The sequence below is a fragment of the Lepidochelys kempii genome, chromosome 11 (assembly GCF_965140265.1).
Source record: "Lepidochelys kempii isolate rLepKem1 chromosome 11, rLepKem1.hap2, whole genome shotgun sequence".
In the NCBI taxonomy this organism is placed as follows: domain Eukaryota; kingdom Metazoa; phylum Chordata; order Testudines; family Cheloniidae; genus Lepidochelys; species Lepidochelys kempii.
Window position 1 is genome coordinate 57,902,206 of NC_133266.1, and position 23,059 is coordinate 57,925,264.

Genomic DNA, 23,059 nt, shown 5'->3' on the forward strand with positions numbered 1-23,059 from the left:
AAGCAATCCTCTTTCTGGCACACTTTTGAGAATATGTTAAACGATCATTCTAATTACTGCTTAACTAATGACACCGGAAAGCATGCTTGAAAGTTTTCAGTACAGAGGGCAGGCACATTTTCACTACACTAGTATACTGAACTTTTATCCTGGCTGATATTGCTAATCTCTAAATTAGAAGTGAAGGAAACCTTCCTTTGCCATTAGCCAAGATCTAACCCCTCTGATGCATCCACTAGGACTTGAATATATTCTGAGAAAAGATCAAACTACGGAATGTGCATTCCACATGGACATAGGGCTATATTTTGATCATGGGTGAGCAAACTGGATTCAAGAAAGATGCAAGCTTCCTCTGTCATTCTCACACCCAGACCTTTGTCCATTTTTACAGCAGAAATCAAACTAAACCCTCTTGGATTCTGAGATGTCTGAATAATTTTTCCCAGTCTCATTTCCAGCCATGATTGGAAATGCCGGTCTCAAAATACCAGGAAGCCAGTTCTCATGATATAACTTACCCAAGTTTGCCAGGTCAGCTTTGGATACGTATCCAAATGTTTTGATGATTGTCTGAGGGAGTCCACATTCCAAACTCTTTGAAGGCTTGCCAGTTACTAATCTGAGGTGCATTCAAGATGCAGAAAAAAGAAAGGTAAAGTCTAAGGGCCAAATTAGGAGATACATCTAAGCAAGTTGGTTTAACCCACATGTTGCGGAATCGGAAGAGGAGGGTTCTTGCAGGAAAAGCAACAAATAGGAGGGGCAGGAAGGCTTAAGGTCAGATTTTTAAATGTTTAAAGACATCTTAAGTTGCAGATTGGCTCAGAGTGGGATATTCAAAGGTGCCTAGATGGTTTTGAATATCCCAATAGGAGCCCATCTGCAACTTTAGGTGCCTTAATACCTTTAAAAATCTGACCCTAGCTGCTAAGGACCTGAGCTAAAAATATGGACTAATTCCATTAATATAAGTCCCTCTCTTTTTTCTCCTCTAACAAACAGCTATTCAGCATAAACATTGTTGTTTGCTATATCCCAAGGAAATCTGCTGCTAATTATAATGCTGAACCCAGATGCTGGCGGAGGAAATTAAACTATGTCCTGCATAGTTTATTGGGCTTGTTTTGCTGGATTTGCCAAATATTTAGTGAGACCCTCATATGACTTTTATTATCTAAATATAGACATAAGGGCCAAATACTGATCTCATTCAGAGTGGAGTAATTCCATTAGAGTAAATTAATATAGTTACAAGACACTGGATTTATAGCAGTGTAACAGGGAGCAGTTCTATGATCCAAACCATGGATCAGAACTTGCATACTTCATTTAATAGTGTAAATAATCAGAATTTCTGTCTCTTGAAAAAAATTCCAATATTTCAACACTTTTGTCCCAATTTGGGATGAAAAGTTGAAAAATAGAAAAAGACTGTTTACAGAACAAATTGTACTGACAATTTTTGATTCAGCTATCACGGAACATTCCATTTCGGCTCAATTTGATACTGGGCGGAGAATGCCTCAGCCACTGTAGTGCCTCATGATAGCACAGCAGTCATGGGACTCCCATGATGCACCCTGGTGGTTCCACTACGGGGGAAGTCATGGTGAAAAACAGGAGATGTAGTCCAGGTAAAGAGCCCAGTTCACAGAGGCATCAGGCACCTGAACTCTGACTCTCATGAGGCTCTGCTACAGCTCAGGTAGACAGATTCAGGTTAGGTGGACGTTAAACAAAATGTTTCAACTGGAGTTTGACAGATCAAAACATTCCTGTTTGAACTGACTGCACCTGAAACAAAATACCTTGTTTTGATTTTCCCACTGTAAAATTGAAAAATGTAGGCAAAAAAAAAATAAAAATAAAAATCTGCATTTCTTCACAGAAAAACATTTTGTGGAAACTGCATTTTGTGTAAAAAAAATAAATAAATTTTGATGGAAAATTTCCAACCCGCTCTATGTAGAAGTTGAATATACAAAAAGAGGATGCCTGAGTAATACCAACTCACACTGAAGGCAGCAATATCAGTTAAGCAACACAAACTTGGAGCCAGGAAATTTCCTGGGAACTTAATACCTGCTAAGAGAGTTGATGGCCTCAGGTACTGCTGACAGCTTCTAACTCCAGCTGGTCATGGACTTCCAGGAAGTGGCCTGTCCCCCAGCTGGTGCTCTTATTCTAAAAAGAAAATACACATCTGTAAAATTAAAATTAAAATCCATATTCTTAATATTGGGTTTCATTTCAACTGGCAGTCCCAGGGCATTTATAGTGCCTTGTAATGATACATACCTTGGTAAAGCACCTTGAGATCTGTGACTACAAAGTGCTAAAGTATTATTATGGGCCCAGATCATCATTCCTAATATTGGGAGCCAGGGAGGGGAAAGGGGAAAGGAAAGGATAAATATTTGCACTGAGATCCTTGTCAGAAAGGCCAGATTTGCCACTCTATGGGATAGGTCATGGAACCCAATTTGAAACTTGGATCCTCAGGGATCCATGAAGAGGCAAGAGGCCTGGGGCCATCTGTATGAACAGAATAAAATCCAAGTCTCAAACTATCAAGAACTGAGATGGGTGGATACTAGACAAAACAAGCTCATTTTATTTTTTGAGGTTCTCTTAGGGCTTATTCCTACTCCATGGAGCAGAAGGTGTTACCTATTTCTCACCCTCCCTCCACCCATGTACCTTTTTCTTCATAGCAACTTCCCCTCCCTGTTTTGCCTGGGAGAAAGCTACTGGCAAATGAGAACAGATACTGGCTTTCTTCACGTCAGTTCTTTCATCTGGGAATCCCCTTCTATTGCAGGATTTAAGGTACTGCCACCAAATAAACTGTTTCACAACATTCAAATCTTCACCCTTCGCTCCTCTTGCTGTGTAATTCTATGTGGAGCAGCTTAGCTATGACTGTTTGGTACCTGGATTTGGTCTGCCTTTTGCCTGGTCTACAAAGACTTTTTGAATGTATTTAACTGACAAGTGCATTTTCCAAGGTAGCCATGGCAGAAATAATTGTATGTGCTGGTAGGTAGGTTAAGTACCCCCCTTCACTGCAGCAGTTAATGACTGTTCTTGCTGCCAGTCATCTCTGTAGCAATTCAGGGTGCATTCAGCTTTGAAGGGGGTTGGACAGCTCCAGTGCTGTCTGTGTCAAAAGCTAGTTCTCTTTTGGACAAAAGCAGATACAACACAATACAGCTTTAGACAGTATTGATCAGACGCAAGATACTCAAAGTGCTTTACAAAGCAACACGTTACAGGCTTGTGATACAGTGATTGCACAGGCAATCAAAATACCCATCATTTGCTCAGTAATATCTACCACCCAGCCTTGTCCATTAGTATAAAAAAATAGGGGGGAAGGGGGCTTGGGACCTTAAACTTCCACTTGCACAATCACAGTGAGATCACCATTGCAGGTAACGGTATATTGATCCATCGGCATGAACCGGAAATGGGGTTAAAAACATTTAATGCACTAGAAGCAGCAGTCCTTCCCCCTATGGGCTCCTTCGAAAATTCACCCCTCACATCTTTAGGAAGAGAGATTTTGATCACAACGTGTGTAAAGGAAATGGTAACAGTCCAGTACAATGCATTGTGGTTACAAAAGATATTCGTGTGTAAAGCAAAAGGCACATCCAGTACTGTCCCATGGACCCATTTCCTTAACACGCAGGAATATTTTAAAAGGGTAAATGGGATGACCCAGGTAATTATTGGCTTGTTCATCTGACACTGATCCCAGGCAACATAACTGAGTAGGTTACAGGACTTTAAAAATAAAATAAATAAATAAAATCAAAGGAGAGTCATATAATTAATACCAATCAATGGGAGTTTATAGAAAATAGAGCCTCTCAAAATAACTTGGTATCTTTTTTTGATGAGGTGACAAGTGTGGGTGATAAAGGTAAAGGTGTTGATGTGATACACTTGGACTTCTGTATGGCGCTTGATGTGGGACCACATGACATTTTGAATCAAAATGAGAAGGATATCAAATTGACATGGCAAACTTTAAATGGATTAAAAGCTGGCTGATAAGTTTCAAAAATTTAATTGTAAACACAGATTCATCATTGAGCATGTGTGTTTGAATGGGATCCAACAGGGGTTGATTCTATACCATTTAACATTTTTATCAATTACTTGGAACAAAAAAACAAAAACACATCACTGATAAAAAGTTGACACATGACACAAAATTTGGGGAGTGATAAATAGCGAAGAGGACAGGTCACTGATACAGAGCGATCTGAACCATTTGGTAAACTGGGGGTAAACAAACAATATACATTTTAATATGGCTAAATGTAAAAGTATAGCTCTGGGAACAAAGAATGCAGGCAATACTTACAGAATGGGGGACTTACAGGGCTCTGAAAAAGATTTGGGGGTTATGATGGTTAGTCAGCTAAACATGATCTCCCAGTATGATGCGATGAAAATGATTAGGGGGCTGGGGCACATGACTTACAAGGAGAGGCTGAGGGAACTGTGCTTATTTAGTCTGCAGAAGAGAGAGTGGGGATTTGATAGCAGCCTTCAACTACCTGAAGGGGCATGCCAAAGAGGATGGAGCTTGGCTGTTCGCAGTGGTGGCAGATGACAGAACAAGGAGCAATGGTCTCAAGTTGCAGTGGGGGAGGTCTAGGTTGGATATTAGGAAACACTATTTCACTAGGAGGGTAGTGAAGCACTGGAATGGGTTACCTAGGGAGGTGGTGGAATCTCCATTCTTGGAGGTCAGGTTCTAAAAAGAGAGAACTAAAAGGTATACAAACAGACTTTCACTGTAACCTTCAAGCCCAAATGAGATATCTCAGCTGACAATTGTGTGTAGTATTTTATGACAAAGCCTTGGCTGGGATGATTTAGTTGGAGTTGGTCTTGCTTTGAGTAGGGGGTTGGACTAGATGACCACCCGAGGTCTCTTCCAACCCTAATCTTCTATGATTTTATGCTGTGGCCAAAAGGGCTAATGTGATCTTTGGATGTATAAACAGAGGAATCTCAAGAAGGAGCAGAGAGGTTAGTTTATCTCTGTATTTGGCTCTGGTGCAACTGCTTCTGGAATACTGTGTCCAATTCTGGTGCCCAAATTCAAGAGAGATGTTGACAAATAGGAGAGGGTTCAGAGAAGAGCCATGAGAATCATAGAATATCAGGGTTGGAAGGGACCTCAGGAGGTCATCTAGTCCAACCCCCTGCTCAAAACAGGACCAATCCCCAACTAAATCATCCCAGCCAGGGCTTTGTCAAGCCTGACCTTAAAAACTTCTAAGGAAGGAGATTCCACCACCTCCCTAGGTAATGCATTCCAGTGTTTCACCACCCTCCTAGTGAAAAAGTTTTTCCTAATATCCAACCTAAACCTCCCCCACTGCAACTTGAGACCATTACTCCTTGTTCTGTCATCTGCTACCACTGAGAACAGTCTAGATCCATCCTCTTTGGAACCCCCTTTCAGGTAGTTGAAAGCAGCTATCAAATCCCCCCTCATTCTTCTCTTCCGCAGACTAAACAATCCCAGTTCCCTCAGCCTCTCCTCATAGGTCATATGTTCCAGTCCTCTAATCATTTTTGTTGCCCTCCGCTGGACGTCTTCCAATTTTTCCACATCCTTCTTGTAGTGTGGGGCCCAAAACTGGACACGGTACTCCAGATGAGGCCTCACCAATGTCGAATAGAGGGGAACAATCACGTCCCTCGATCTGCTGGCAATACCCCTACCTATACATCCCAAAATGTCATTGGCCTTCTTGGCAACAAGGGCACACTGTTGACTCATATCCAGCTTCTCGTCCACTGTAACCCCTAGGTCCTTTTCTGCAGAACTGCTGCCAAGCCATTCGGTCCCTAGTCTGTAGCGGTGCATGGGATTCTTCCATCCTAAGTGCAGGACTCTGCACTTGTCCTTGTTGAACTTCATCAGATTTTTTTGGCCCAATCCTCTAATTTGTCTAGGGCCTTCTGTATCCTATCCCTACCCTCCAGCGTATCTACCTCTCCTCCCAGTTTAGTGTCATCTGCAAACTTGCTGAGGGTGCAATCCACACCATCCTCCAGATCATTTATGAAGATATTGAACAAAACCGGCCCGAGGACCAACCCTTGGGCACTCCACTTGATTATTAAAGGATTAGAAAACATGCCTTAAAAGGAGCTCAATCTATTTAGCTTAACAAAGCAAAGGTTGCAGGGTGTCTTGTTTACAGTCTATAAGTTACCTACATGGCGAACAAATGTTTGATAATGGGTTTTTCAGTCTAGCAGAGAAAGGTATAGCACAATTCAATGTCTGGGAGCTAGACAAATTCAGATGGGAAATAAGGGCACAAATTTGTAATGGTGAGAGTAATTAACCATTGAAAAAAATTTACCAAGGATTCTCCAGCACTGCCAATTTGTAAATCAAGATTGGATGTTTTTCTAAAAGAGACACTCTGGGAATTACTGTGGGGAAGTTCTGGGGCCTGTGCTGTACAGGAGGGCAGGCAAGATGATTGCAATGGGCCCTTCTGGCCTTGGAATCTTTGAAACCATGAAAACAAAATTAATGCTGTTGCAGAACAGAGAGACCGAATACAGTAAGTTGACCCAGGATGCTGAACAGCATGACACAGCTCAGGGGCTAAACCAACCGATGCAAATCTTTGGAGCTATGGCAATTTACTCCTACGGAGGACCTGGTTTTGGAAAGAACTCAGTTTTTTGACTAGAGAAACAGACACCCAGGCATAGGTAACAATAGGAACAAGGTTATTAAGGTAAATAACTCACTGCCAAGTTCACAACTGCCCAGCTAGAACCGCCTGTACTCCCAGAGCCAGAGGAAAGCACACAGGAAGGTCACAGAGGAGGTCAGGTTCTAAGAGACCTAACGGTACACAAACTTTCACTGTGACCTCCACGCCCAAATGAGATCTCTCAGCTGACAAATTGTGTGTAGTATTTTATGCTATTTAGTAGAAATAGGCCTGAATGAAACCCCTGAATATGAACTCAAACTTGGAAAAATTCAGATCTGGATCTTTACTTTGCAGCTTGGGTCAATCTATATATATTTCCAAGTTGCCTAGGTAGGGGTGGGCTTTTTTATGCTTGCAAAACTCCCATTGCAGAATCAGCCCATAGACTGTTAAAAGAACACTAAGAATAATGTAAAGGAATTCTTAATGGAAAATATATAAAAGCAATCCTCAAAACCAGTGCTGATTGAGGACAGGGAAAGAGAACAGACAAGTTCAAAAATATTTTTGGTCAAATATTTCTCAACTTCTCCACACCAGAAAAGAAACCTGCCCATTAATTCTGAGAATCTGAGTTGGGTGGGTAAGCACAGCTAAACTTCAAGAAAGTAAACTTGACATATCATCAAAAAATGTACAACTAGAGTGGATTGAAATTTGGAATTTACACACACACGGAAATTCCCATCTCTCAAAATGTCTCTCTCTCTTGAATTGGGTCATAAAGATGAAATATCGAGATTTTTTTCCATAGAACAAACGGTACTGAAAAATTTCAATTCTGAAATGTCAAAACATTTTGACTCAACATTTCCAATTCCAATGCAGTGTTTCGACATTCCCAAATAGAAACGTTTCGTTTTAAATCTGTTTGACATAAATCTGTGGCTGCCTGAGCTGCTGCAGTAGTTATAGCTCAGGGGCCTCAGGCCCCCATTCTTCCCCCTCGCCCAAATCTGGGCTGTATATCCCAAGATGCATTGCGGTCATGAAACTTCCATGAGGTACAAGGTCAGCACAGCCAGAGGGAAGACTGCCGTGCTCGATGGGAGATGAACGTTGGCCAGAAGCCCAGCCCATTGATGAAACTGCGGGCACGAAGCCCTGAACTACAACTACTGCAGCAGCTCGGTTCAGTTTAACAAACCCACCATTTTGAATCAGGTCAGCCTTACCGGAAACATGTTTACAATGGAAAATTCAAAACCTTTCGCAAACACTAACATTTTGCCATGGACACTTTCAAATTTTATAGAAATCACATTTTCTCCAGAGGGAAAAAACAACGTGTTAACAGAAAATTCCCAACCAGCTTTATACACAGCCAAAGAGGCAAGCTCAGCAAGGACTATTTTAAATTAAGTGACTGATTTTCCAAGTTGGGACAGAGACCACATTAAAGGTCAGCCCACTTACTCCCATCTGCTTCTTGTACCGTTAGTCATGAGAGCTCACAGAGATTTTCTGGAATCCTTACATACCAAATCTGATCAACACCAACATACTTTGAGGGCAGTGGAAGCACACTGAAGGAACCCAAGTGACAAATATTGAAAAATTTGTCAGCCATGTTAGTGCAGAGAAACCTAGGCTTGGTTCAGGCACCATCCCTATTCAGGAGAGCATTAAGCATGTGGTTATGTCCCACTGAAGAAGGGGCATTAAATGGAAGTTTCAGTCAACCCCATAAAGAAAGATTGCTCTAACTGCTGTCTAGGGGAAAGAAGCCAAACAAATTCTCAGATGCATTAGCTCTCCACTCAGTGCACCTGATTGTACAATTATTTTTCATAAATATAAACTGTATGCAATTAAAAGAATATAAGAATGGCCATACGGGGTAAGATCAATGGTGCATCTAGCCCGGTGTCCTGTCTTTCAACTGTGGCCAATGCCAGGTGCCCCAGAGAGAATTAACAGAACAGGGCAATTATCAAGCGGTCCACCCCGTCATACAGTCCTAGCTTCTGGCAATCAGAGGCTAGGGACACCCAGAGCATGGGGTTGCATCCCTGACCATCTTGGCTAATCGCCATTGATGACTCTATCCCCCTAAAAACTTATCTAATTCTTATTTTTAAATCCAGGAGTACACATTTTAGCCTTCACAACATCCCCTGGCAACAAGTTCCACAGGTCGACGGTGTGTTGTGTTTGTTTTGAAACTGCGGCCTCTTAATTTCATTGGGTTACCCTCTGGTTTGTTTGTTATATGAAGGGGTACACAACATTTCCTTATTCACTTTCTCCACACCATTCATGAGTTTATAGTTCTCGGTCATATCCCTCCTCACTCATCTCTCCTCAGCTGCTCCATAACCCTAATCATTTTCTTGCCCAATCACCCAGTTTTGTGAATTCCCTTTGTAAGCCTTCACAGTCTGCTTTGGACTTAACTATCTTGAGTAGTTTTGTATCATCTGCAAACTTTGCCAACTCACTGTTTACCCCTTTTTCCAGATCATTTATGAATATGCTGAACAGCACTAGTCCCAGTACAGATCCCTGGGGGACCCCGCTATCTACCTCTCCCCATTGTGAAAACTGACCATTTATTCCTAATATTAATTGTGGTATACTTTTGATTGCCATTCAATCTGCAATAGATGCTATCAGCATACTGAGTTAATACTGCTGAAATGTTAACTAAGATTATAGATAGTGCACAGTATTGAGTCTATTATAATCTCTACCTAGAGATTGCAGAGTTCATAATAGCTAGCAATAAAATATTTTTCATCCACATTACTAGACAGAGAAGATAATCATTGCATGTAAACCTTGCCCAAATATAGCTGAACGTTTCTAACTGTGCAATACTTTCCCCAGGTAATGTTGCACTAGCGTTTCATAAAGAGTTCCTGGTGTTGTCCTTTTAGTTATAAATTATATTTTTTCCAAGGCCAAATTAATACAGAGTCATTTAAATTGCTGGCATTTATATCTTTAATAAGCTATAAGCAGATAATAGTGGGCTATAAAGGATTAATTTTTCTCTTATGTTATCAAAGAGCAGCCATAAAAGTACAAAATCCATGGTTAAACCTGTGTACACACTTCTGATGACAAACATGGAGCCCTCTCCTGCAGACCTGGGCAAGAACCGCAGGATTGGGCCTTTTAAAAGTAGAGTATAGAAAAGGTTCCCCTACAGCATTTATTCATTATCTTCCTGTTTTCTCAGATCTAATGCCAAGTTCCCATAGTGTAATAGCTGTCTTTCCCTTTCTTCTGTTGCATTGCCTTTCATTTTATTTTGAATCTATTCTTATGTACTAAACACCGGAAAATTTCTAACCCAGATTTTAAAGGTTGTAACACACCGAAATTTATAGATATTTTTACATTGCGAGGAATTTGGGGAAGTGCTTTATTGATTTTATAGAAGGGGATTAGGCATCTACAAATACATCTGGGAAACTGCCCTTTTATTTCATCCTTAAAATGTATTTCAGTTACCCATGTGGCTGAGGAGGTTGTGAAGGCTAGGACTATAACAGGGTTTAAAAGAGAACTAGATAAATTCATGAAGCTTAAGTCCATTAATGGCTCAAAGCCAGGATGGGTAAGGAATGGTGTCCCTAGCCTCCGTTTGTCAGAGGGTGGAGATGGATGGCAGGAGAGAGATCACTTTATCATTACCCATTAGTTTCACTCCCTCTGGGGCACCTGGCACTGGCCACTGTCAGTAGACAGGGTACTGGGCTGGATGGACCTTTGGTCTGACCCAGTATGGCCATTCTTATGTGGTTATGTTCTTATTTATCTTGTTTTCACCTTAGAGTGGGATGAACATTTTAGTCAGATTCATTTTATACACAAATTCATCGACAGTGAAGGTATTTGGAATCACAGGGACACCGGAATTGCCAAAGCAGGGCCAGACCAGTGGTCCATCTAATCCAGTATTGTCTCTCCCCCAGAATACTGGGCTGTTTCAGGGGAAGGTGCAAGAAAGCCTGAAGTAAGCATTCCACTTCCACTCCACCACCACCCTTTTCTCCAGAAGGCTCCATCCCCTGGAGAGCTCCTCCTCTTCCCCTCCGCCTTATTGGGCGACCACTCCAACTAACCTCGTCTCATTTTAAGCCATGAGATGCAGTTAAGAATAGTGAGACGTTAGGGGAAAAAACTTGGACTGGAAAAACAAAAAATCAGGACAAGTTTCTTAATAAAGAGCCAGAGTAACACCCTTCATCACCTTGGGTAGCACAGGTAGTCCCATTCACTGCAGTGGTAGTGCTGTAGGCCGAGGTGCTGCTCATTTTGGAGACTTTCACAGGGACAATCTGTCCCAGAGGTCTGACTGGCTGTGAAGCAATCTCCCAAGGGAAATGGTGAAAGCCCTGCCCCCTTGCTATCAGGCACTCTTTCTCTCTCTGTCCCCATGGGTGTATGCACACCTGCGTATCCTACTGAATATCCCACGCACAATCAATATAAATAGACCCAAACAAAAACACACTTATTAATCGGCATGATTTACAAAAAGACCAATCCTTAGTAATGATGGACTTCAGTTATGGACAGGCTTTAATTCCATTGCTCTTGTGGTCAATAGTTTATTTTTAATTTTCAGTGGGTGTCTGTTGCAATTCAGGAATAATTGGATTCCCCTCGTAGATCTTATTTAATACCGGTCAGATCCAATGGGCAGTACTTACAGACTAGGTTGGGGCAACAGTTCTCAGACTGTGGTCCACAGACCATCAGCAGTCTATGGAGCCACTCCAGGTGGCTGGCAGAATGAAATGTTTTGGGAACCAATCTAAGGGATTGGGTTGTTGGAGTGGATGTGGGTCCCTGATGTCTCCTTTATGAAGCACTCTGCAGAATGAAGAATCCTTGGCCTAATGTATTTCATATTTCAAAAATGCGCCAGCTCAGTTTCAAGCCATTATATTTAGAGCTATTTATTGCACTGTCTGTCACCATTTTCCCATTCAGATGGCCGGAGATCAGTTTTTACCACTTGTCTAAAACAAAACCAATGAGCTGGATTCTCCTCGCTCTTCCACTGGTTTTACACCAGTATAACTCCATTTGCTCCCGATTTATACTGGTGAGGAGATCCAAGCCTAATGAGTCCGATTCTCCACGCCCTGTACCTTGTGCAGTCATTTACACCAGTGCCAAGTGGGCATCAAAAACTTTACCAGATCAGAGAGACAGTTCAGTGCCCCCACTTGGCACCAGTGTACAGTGATTACACAAGGTGCAGGGCAATGGAAATTCAAGCTAATCTCTTTAAAGTCTGCAGCTCTCCCCCTGCCCATGAGGCTATTACATTCTTAGCAAGGTGTGGTTCTTGAAATTTGGAGGGAACCAAGTCTCCATTAAGGGCTACATGAGATGTAAGGCATTCTGCACACAGTCCCACAAATTAAATTTCTGTAATGAGGTTATATAGCCCATCCTTGCCAACTATTTTAGAGGAGTGAGGGGTTTAGGGATTATAAGACTGATTCTCCTCCACCTGGAGTTACACACACCAGCATAAGTGAGAGCAGAATCAGAGTCTGAATTCTTCACTGAACTGCTAACTAAGTGTGTAGAAATGTTGTCAGGAGCAAACAAACAAGTAGATCCACCTTACTCAGGTAAGATTCAGGGAAATGGAGACCAGGAGTCAAGAACAACCAATCATGTTAATGGGGTCAGAGTTTAGGAATGCACACGCTTGTCAGATCCTTTTAATTATAAAGGTTATGTTTAGGAATACAAGTCAGGCTTGCAGCTGTGAAAACATCTCACTTAAAGACTATCACTAGTTAGTGAATATTTCCTGATCTCCACATTCTCTCTGAGAAAAACATTTATAAAGTGGAATGTTTTTGTGACATACTATTAAACTCAATAATCATTTTTTAAATTTTTGACCTGTGGAGTACTCTCTTCCTGTGAACATAGGTGTGGTGTGAAATGTCATTTATAAAAATCACAATTCACTCGCAAAAAGCTGCCGTTGAAAGGCTCTCCATTCAAGCAAAAATCAGCAAGACTCCCCATGCCTGCAGATTTCACTCAGCCAAAGACTTTGGAGTGAACCTCTCCTCAGTGAGGAGAACTTTCCAAGTCCTATTAAGGACCCAACTAAAACCTCAGATCTGCACAACTTCAAGCTTTGAGACAATGCAGTGTCAACCTGTGGAACTCCTTGCCAGATGATGTTGTGAAGGTCAAGACTATAACAGCGTTCAAAAAAGAACTAGATAAATTCAGGGAGGATAGGTCCATCAATGGCTATTAGCCAGGATGGGCAGGGATGGTGTCCCTAACCTGTTTGCCAGAAGCTGGGAATGGGCAACAGGGGATGGATAACTTGATGAATACCAGTTCTGTTCATTCCCTCTGGGACACCTGGCATGGGCCACTGTCGGAAGACAGGATACTGGGCTAGATGGACCTTTAGTCTGATCCAGTATGGCCATTCTTTGTTCTTATGAGACAGTTGAAATCCACATCTGGACTTTTCACCTTGGCCGATTTCTACACACACTGTTCATTCAGGCCCTGCTCCAAAGCCCACTGAAGTCAGTAAGAAGCTTTCCATTTATTTCAATGGGCTTTGTATCCGGTCCTTATTTTCTTCCACTTGTTTTGGGGGAACTTGGGCCAAATTTTTGAGAAATTGGTGCCTCAAATTAAAACACGTAAATCCACATTGAGGGACCTAAAAATAACTGGTCTGATTTTCAGGCTAAACACCTCCAAAAAAAATCAAGACAACTATTTAGCCACCGACATTTCAGAACTGCTTTGGTTTCATTGGTATCAACGTATGCTAGTGAAGACTCACCTTCATCATATGACCTGAACCAATTACCTCTTGGGGTTCCCTAGGCAGAGATTCACAATGCTCGGCTCCTTCCAATCAGATGAAAGGGCTTCCATTAGCCCCTTCACTATGAGCCCTAATTTTGGACTGTAGCAATTATTCTACCTGGGCACCATACAACAGCCGCTCCATACAGTACATACATATACCGCAGTGTCGAGAGATTGGGCTGGTTCCTCGGAGACCAAAATATGCTCCTGCATTTCAGAGCCTTATTTCTTTTTGTTTCACTCTAACCTCTTGATCTCGGTGGCTCAGATTCTGCGCTCCCTTATACCAGGGTCCCCCTGTGCCACAACTGGATATTTTTCTGCATATCCAGATTAAAAATCAGGGCCAGCCTTAAGGGGTAGGAAGCAGGGCAATTGCCCAGGACCCCACACCACAGGGGACCCCATGAAGCTTAATTGCTCTGGATTTGACTTTCAGCCCTTTTCAGCCCTTTTCAGCTTCAGCTTTTTGCCGTGGGCCCCAGCAAGTCTAATGCCAGCCCTGCTCTCTGGTTTATTTTGGCAGACCCCCTGAAACCTGCTTGCAGCCCCCACAGTGGACCCCAGACCCCTGATTGAGAACAACTGCCTTATACCACTGTAAAACTCCGATCAGTGTAAAACTGGTAGCGGGGAGATCTACCCCCAGCCCAGTGTGTGAAACTGTTTTGATCAGTCTCTCTGTCCTCACAATTTTGTAATTTTCGCATCTGGCCTCAAGGGGGAGATGCCAGTGTTAAGGATATTCGTTGATCAGCATGTACACATTTTCATAGTCTTAAAATTCTGCTAATCCCAGATTATATTACTAAAAAAACCCTGTCTATACATACTGGTTTTTCCTGAGGCCCATCCTCACTGGTAGTTGATAGTGAGCTCGTGCCCAATTGAAATCTGATCTTCAATCCTGCAAACCATGACACACGAGTAGCTTTATAACCATGAGTAGCCCCATTGAACTCATCATGTCTGATCCAAAACTAATTCAAGTCAACGGGAGTCTTTTGGTTCAGCTGAATGGGTTTTTGATCATCCCCAACCAGGCTAATCAAATGTGTAATTGTGTGCAAGATCAAGTCCTTGCTTTGCATCACATTACATATTTTCACACGCAGCTTTGTAAGTAAATTTTTCATAGATCTTCACCCTTCCTCAGTGGCTAAACTCAGCATCAGTTGTGAGTGATAACAGGTGTCTCTAGGTTTCAGAGTAGCAGCCGTGTTAGTCTGTATTCGCAAAAAGAAAAAGAGACTAACCAATTTGTTAGTCTCTAAGGTGCCACAAGTACTCCTTTTCTTTTTAGGTGTCTCTAGTATACTCTCTCTCTCCCACCCCCACAGACAGCATGGATGCAAAGCCTGAACCGTCTCAGCTGAATCAGTTCAATCAATCCTAACATCCACTTCTCTCTGCAGCAGGCCATCCCACACAACACTGGACTTCCTGTTACAGGCAAAGTTGTGTCTCATATACTGTACGCTACATATTCCACAGGGTAATTGATCTACAGCATTTACTTCAGAGCAGGTATGAGAGTGATGACTCGCTTGCTGTCCATGTCAGTAAGTGATCACTCCTCTATTCAGCGCAAAGCCAAAGTGAAGACATTGATATTGACATGAGGGAAAGTTTTGATCCAGGCTCAGTTTAATTGCATTGTCTAAAACCAGGGAGTCTACAAGCAAATGTCAGACAAACTCACCAAAGCAGGGTTCACAGCAAGAACTGAACAATACCCTTAGAAGATTATAACAGTGAACTCATGGTACTGAAAGTGTAAAGGAGTCCAGGATCACAATTGTGGCTTCAGAGCAGAAAGGAAGACATGCCAGTTTAATGGTGAAGTGGACTTAATTTATGGATATAAACAAACAATGAAGCAAACCCTCATGCATACTCAGGAGCTCCAGTCTTTGACCTATAGAGAGCACGGGGCAGTTACTGCAGAGATACAGATGAGAATGCATGAGAGGCTTAGGCGGTAGGACTCCAGCAAGGTCAGTGAAGATGGAGGGGGTGGGGGATGTTACTTTTCAGTACCTTGGCCTATGTTGTGAGAGGAAATTCATAAGCAGGCACGAAAATTCCGAAAGTTTAAATTCAGTTTGGTTTGAGTTTTAATCTCCTCTTATTTGTCAACCACTAAGAAATGAGGCTTGATACCGTGCGTGCGCTAAAGCATAACCCACGCCTCAAACCAGTGGCCAAATTCCACCCTCAATGCACGTGCAAGACTCTCGTTGAAAGGAATGGGAGACCCCCTCATGCATCTGAAAGCAAGATTTGGCCCTGTAGATTTTCACTTGCCTGAAGTTCCCTTCATTACCACTATATGGTTGTACAATGCACCTGTAGTCCCTCTCTAAATGGTCTCTCCTGGTATCTAACTCTTGTTGCATAATTAAAATTACAGGCGGATGATGGCTGTAAGTAATGCAGCCCCACCCATGAAGAGTTTTGGAGGGAACTTAGTCCTGTTGCTTGTGCGTCCAAGCTCCCACTGACCCTTTTAATCCATGGGCATTTTAAGTGCACAAAGAAATAAGGGATTGGGCCTTTCAAGGGCCTGATCCAGCTCCCACCAAAGTCAATAGAAAGCCTTCCATTGACCCCAGTGGAAACTGCATGAGAGTGTATACAAGCACTGAAGGCTGCAAGGGTAGAGGACACCAGCAAAGCAATGGCTGATTCGGTTTGAACAAAGCTGTCACTACAATAAATACAGAACTCTGCAAAACCCTGAACTTGCCTAAAGGCACAGAGAATTCACTTGAGAAAGTATCTCAAGTTATACTAGGAAACAGAGAAAATAAAATAAATTCCCCTAATGTACCACAAATATCAACCACCACACACTACCTACAAACCATATGTTTTTCCCATCTGTTCTGTTATCTTCAACTAAATTTATAGTATTTGGGCTATCAGAAGAATTGTCAAGCCTGAGTTGCGAGCATTATAAAACCTAGGTGTTATTACACTTTAAAAGAAATTGTCCCCTCATCTCCTCACCATGTACAAGACAGACGTTTCTTTTTCTGTTTCTTTGATTTGGTACTAACATAGAATACCACTACTATTTCTAGTAATGGAAGGTGATAAGACATCCCCAACACCACAGCAAAGCACTGCACTCTATCACACGGATTCTTCTCTATTGATTTCCTCTCTAATTTTTTCCTCACCCTTCTCTATACACAGGTCAAAGAGAGAGTCGGAGAGAACCGAGCGGTAGAGCCAGATCCCCAGATGTCAATTGACAGAGCTCCACTGAAGTGAGCAAAGCTCTTCCAATTCCAACCAGCCAAGGACTGGACCTACCTTTTCAGAGAGTCTCCAAAGAGATTCTACAGTAGCTCAGGTTGAATTTCTCCAGCCTGAATGTCCGGTTCAACATCAGCCAGTACTGAATGGGCAAGATTTTTCAAAAGTAGAGAACGTGAACCTGTACAAAAAGTGAATGCAGAGGGGTGCAAAGACATGCACTCACAAGTGCAGGCTAAATTGAGGTGCCATCGAGAATCAGGCCCCAGAAACAACCGTCATCACCACGAAAGTGAGAGGCGATGGCTTTTGTATGAACACACCCTTCTTTCCCCACTAGGTAATATCTTAGGGGTGCTTACCTAGCATTCCAGTGAGCACAAGGATTGCTCTTGACATTTGCCCAATGTTGGGCATCCAGGCAGGGGCAGGATGCAACCTAACCTCCTGGGTCTAGGCTTGAAGATTTCCGATATTCTCTTTACTCCCACATTTAAATACAGTCTGGACAGCTGCAGTCGTCTCTCTTTACTACTACTTTTGGGGCTAGATTTGCAACAGAGCTCATCATGTTTGGTTCTGAGCTCAGCTACACAAAAATTTACAGATGAACCTTTTTGGGAAAAAAAAAAAAGTTTTGGGGATACCAAAATGTTGTGTCCATTTGTGATGGTTTCACCAAATTGGTTGTGTAAAAAAAAAGAAAGAAAAAAAAATTATGAAGAGGAAACTTTTCATTTTGACATTTTCAAAACCAAAAAAGGTTTTGATTTCTCAATTTGGAACAAATTTTCCTTTCAAAATTTCCCATATTTTGATTTTTAAAAATTTAAAAAAAAAAAAGTTGTACAAAGCTCAAAATCAAAATGAAACATTTGGTTTTACTCAAAACGAGGGTTTGTTTGGGTTTTTTTTGTTGTTTTGTTTTTAACACGTTAGAACTGCCAGTGATCTGAAAACTCAGTTCTTCACCCTGCTGTAGTAGCGAGTTCTTCTGCAAATCTAGCCCTTGATCCATTGTGCACCAAATTTTCAAAATGTGCCTGTGCAGAACTAATACCTGCATGTGCGTGACACAATATGTCACTTGTGCACACAGTGCCTGAAAACACATTCATGGACAAATAGAGGCCACTTTGCAAACCTGGTCCTGACTGTAAAGTCACAGAACACCACTGCACAATGAACACCGCTCCCTCTGTGAACAGGACTTTCCCCAGTATCTTTTGCAATATTTTTCTGCCTATAGACAACTTCGCCCTAGAAGCACTGTAGCTCTTGTGGTTTGGAAATCCTCCTGGTAAGTATGAAAATAACACTGCTTGGAAAACTCCGGTTTGGTTTGTCATTTACGAAGGTGTTTGCAGGCTGACGGTAAATGTAACACTTTTCAGGACAGAAGGCCTTTGAAGAGCATGCAGGATTCCAATAGTTGTCTAATTAATGTCAAGTCACAGAGCAAATGGTGATGCTTTCCTGCTGCTTTGTCCACCTGCTCATTGCCAAGTGGTGCTGTCCAGCTCTCTGCCAACCTGCTGACTGCCAGGTGATGCTCTCCTGCCGGGTAGCTGGGGCTGCCTTCAGACTGTTCTCTACTAGTTCAAAGAGCAGATTCTGGAAATGCCCTCTATTCAATGTTGAAATGTAGTGCAAGTCCTGCTTCTTCTTCACCCTTGCCTATAGGACATGTTGGCAACATGCCATGTCCCTCCTGCTTTCTAGGGTGAAGAGCAGGTTAGGATGTGAGTTTGCTTACAGTCCATCAGAAATCATGAGTTTTGCCTGTATTAATCAACAGTCATTTGAAACCGGCTAGGGTCACAGAGGAAATAGATTAGTTCAGCGAGGAGCTAAAAGCGCTGCTCTGTTCTGAAAAGTGATGCTGGACAAATGGCACTGCAGGGTTTCAGGTTTAATGTCTCTCAGTGGCTCCACATCAAAGGTGCTCATTGTATAAAGAATTCTTTTCTTGTAACTGCAAGGCCAGCCAACTCATCCTGGGCTGTGAGGCTCAAGCTGGGTTCTTTCGTTCTTGTGCATTGTTACCCATCATAGAGAGGTGTCCAGCTATACTGTGTTTTCGGTACACCTGGACAATGGTATAAATGAGGGTAGACTTGCCCTCTCTGCTCTTCAGTGCAGGTGATGACGTGCAAGAAGGGAAGCATTCATCTTGACTTTTTGATCCCAGCGTAAGTTTGCAGGGTTGTCAGACAGAAAGTGCATCATAAAATTTGTAAAATGAGCCAATCGAATATGGAATGGGAGAGACTGAATCTTGGAACCTCACAATGCCATTTTCAGAGTCACTGGCAGAGCAGAGCAGCCCTTTAAAGAAGCCTGTGTTTGGAGGAATCAAAGCTTTTATTTGATGGTTAATCTATGATTTTTAAAGGGTTGGGTTTTTTAAAATGTACGACATAAAAGAGAACAATGTGAAGAAAAAGCGAAGACATAGTTCTTATGCATTGACAAAGAACAGGCCTGCAACAGCAGGGCTCACAAATGATTAGTTAGATCTCCAACTGCTTTCATTCACATACACACCCTTAATTCTAAATCTTCCTATGGCCAAGATAACTTCTCCTTATGTAAATCAGTAGAGAGCTGGTACAAGGTGACAGGATAGTGACTGTTTGGGATCAGCCAGCCAGCCAGAACGAACAACATTGTGTAGGTGTACAGTCCTACCTTTCCCACATAAAGTGGGGCATTAATTTCAAAGTCTCTGATCCCTTAAATCTTTAACAATAATTAATAGGAGAAAGACAACTAATATTTGTGTTTGCTCTCTAACTATAATGTAAAAACAAAAACATCCAAAGAAAGTGGCAAAGTCGACAGCATTAGTATTCTTGAATTTGTTTGGGTTAACTCAGATGTTAATGCTTTACTCAGACCTTGTGCTCCCAAATGGATTACATTTATTCCTACAATTCCTAGATCATGGGATGACTGCACAGACATGGTCCTGTGGAGCTAATTAGAGCAGCCTCGTGGCTGCTCTAATTTATGCTAGCGGCCAATGGTCATTAGGGCCACCAGGAATTTCCACAATACAGGAAAGCCCTGTCCTTACACCATTTTCCCAAATCACACCTTCTGTGCCAGCTGCCTCTCCAAGCAAGGGTGTACTTCCTGCTATAGGGCTGCTTAGCACTGCAGAGAGGTGCAAAGGCCCTTAACATAAGGGAAAAGCTGGCCCTTTAGCTCTAGAATGTGTAAACCAAAACCCTGGGAGTGAAATCCCGCCTCTGTTGAAGTCAATGGTAAAACTTAAATGGGTCAGGATTTCAACTCAGATCTAGAGAGGTTTTGCTTTTCCCCCCATGCAGAAAAAGTGAAAAGGTTCTTTCAGCCCTGATTTAACTTGTGAATCTGTAAAATGGCCTTATGGGGCTCCATGTTCATCGTGTCTCTGTGATTCAGACATGCTCAGTTTAAAAGTAAAACTATGTGCTTCTCACTGCCAGTCCAGCCAAGGCAACTCAAGTCTGATGGTGAATATGGGTTCCTTCCACCTTGTGCATCACCAGCCATAACAATGGTCCACTACTGTCCAGGGGCTTGCATGAGACTAACAGATCGGGGCTGAGCAAACAATTCTGTTGAAGCATATAGAAGAACAGAATCCAGCACACACTCGAGTGTTAGCTGTGTTGGCTCTGCAAGGCTATTCGGAGTAAAAAGAAGTAAAAATTGATTGTTTTCACTAAACCAAGCAGCTGTCCCTGCAAACACACACAAAGAATAAAGAAAAGGAGGACTTGTGGCACCTTAGAGACTAACCAATTTATTTGACCATAAGCTTTCGTGAGCTACAGCTCACTTCATCGGATGCAAGCTTATGCTCAAATAAATTGGTTAGTCTCTAAGGTGCCACAAGTCCTCCTTTTCTTTTTGCGAATACAGACTAACACGGCTGTTACTCTGACACAAAGAATAGATCAGCTGGGCAAGAAGGTGCCATTTCTACATAGTAATTTTTCTATTTTAGGTATTTATATGGCACCACATTACCACAGTGTCCAAGCACCTCACAGGCTTTAATGTATTTATCCTCACAACACCTCAGGGAGGTAGGGAAGAGCCGACATTGACATTTTCCAGATGAGGACCTGAGGCACAGACAAAACGACTGGCCCAAGGTCACACAGGAAGTCTAATGCAGAGAAGGCAGTTGAATTCTAGTCTCCCAAATCCTGATCTAGAGCTCTAACCACTGGATAATCCTTCCTCTCTTTTCAGAGTAGAGCTTCACTTTAAGGGGAAAGCAGACAACAGAGAAGGTCTCTGAGAAAGCACTTTCTCATTCTGTAACAGGCGCTATCTGCCTCATACACAGGTTTGCTTGAACCTTTAAGGAGCAATCCCATAGGATTAGATGGGTACCCAGAAAACAGCCTTACAGTTATGTAGCCAAGTGCATCAGAGTACACTCAAATGTGGGGCAAATCCCAATTGGCATCTGAACTTCGGTGTTCATATTTTGCTTATTATAGGGAAAGATTCAATCTGTAAACTCATATCCAAACCTGGGCTTTTTCACAGACCTCTCTGGGCACAAATATCTTTTGGAAAAGATTTTATTTAGGAAACCTAATTCAAGAAACAAGGATATTTTTCTAATGGACTTTCTAGCTCTCCTATGTCAAGATACACAAAATTAATACAATGAGGACATCTACCTGTTTAAAGGACATCGGTGCCTTTCTGCCTATTCTTCTTAGGGACCTCAAACCTGCAAGTCCTTATGCAGCACACAGCAGGAAGCACCCCAATGCAAAGGTGGCTGGAGTTTTCACATGAGCACACAGGCTAGCACCAGGTACAATCATGTGCCCAAATAGACTACAGGCATGGCTGTAGCAGGGGCGGAGTGGGGGGTGGGGGTGTTGCACCAGTTTAGCTAAACAGATTGAGTTGCACAGCAGCAAAACCGGGGTAAGTCACACGGGCACCAGCCCTGCTTGATATGTTGACAGAAGCGGTTTGGCCATTTGATGGAGTTAATCCACCTCTCCGAGAGGTGGCAGCAAGGTCAGCCTAGCCACATCTACAGAGGAGGTTAGGTCGACCTAACTATGACGCTCAGGGAGCAAAACTTTTCACAGCACTGAGACACACAGGTAGGTCAATCTAATTTTTAAGCGTAGATCAGGCTAGAGCATCAAGTTCTTTGCACACCGACCCCCATGCTCCCAAGAAGGAGAGGGGGGTACGTGTGTTTGTGTGGAGGAATGGACGTGTCTGAGGTGACATGGCTCAAGTGCGGTTCTCAACATACATCTGTGCACTCCCCTCTTTGGGCTTACATCTGCTATCAGGCCAAAGATATGCCGCAGCCTTTCAGCAACGCTCCCATTAATACCAGACCGGGCTTTCTCTGTGCTCCTTATCCTCCTCATTCCTTTTACCTTGAGCTGATTTGTGCAATACTCCCCAGCTGCACTGTGCAGGGAACATGCGGGACACTCGGTCCTCTTGCCACACCAGTGACTTTTTTCCTCCCTCTTCAACCTTCCCCCCCCACCCCCGTTTTAAACTGGTCCCAATGCTCATGGTGCAGCACGTCTATAGCACTGCTCAGCTGCACTGAGAACCTGATCCAAACCCTAGTGAAGTTCATTCTAAACTATTCTCGGTGTGTGGTGCTGAACTATGTCCTGAATTTGCCAGGAAAAGTGTCCTATGGTCTGTTCTACCCTAGGGATCTGGTCCCAGTGTCTTGGACTTCAGTAATGAAAAACGTCTGCTACATTTTAATCCTGCTGGCCAATACAGCTCTAGGACAGTGAACTGGATTCGATGCTTAATCGGTAGCTAAGTTTCAATTCCAAAACCTTCGTTGCTGGGGGTGTCGGTTCTAGCTGAAGTACGGATTGGCTCAGTTTGCAAAGTTGGCAATTAGAAAAAAAATGTCCTTGTAAATATGATGAGAGACAATAAACAGACCTCACAAGGTCCAGAATGGGTTTTTGTCCCTGTATCGATCTTTCCCTGGCTCCCGGCTTGTTCATCAGCACTGTGCTTCTTCTGGTGGTTTGCATCCCCCGTACGTAGGATGGGCCTGTAGTTCTAGCCCCTCTTTTCTGCTGTACTTCCCTGTAGTCTAAACTCTGACTCCCTGCCTGGACACTGACTTTCTGCCAGGGATTTCTGTCGCAGCCCCCAGAAGCCATGGTGTTCTCCTT

The 23,059-nt window shown here is 42.7% G+C and overlaps 1 long non-coding RNA gene across 1 annotated transcript in view; it reads right to left on the reverse strand.

The window, feature by feature from the left end:
* Positions 1–2,181, reverse strand: part of LOC140895318 (uncharacterized) — a 142,503-nt gene extending 140,322 nt beyond the window's left edge. The window contains exons 1-2 of the long non-coding RNA XR_012154168.1: positions 2,086–2,181; positions 522–622 (exon numbers count right to left, since the gene is read on the reverse strand). This is a non-coding gene — a long non-coding RNA (uncharacterized lncRNA). The remainder of the gene's footprint in view (positions 1–521; positions 623–2,085) is intronic.
* Between the last annotated feature and the right edge of the window lie 20,878 nt (positions 2,182–23,059).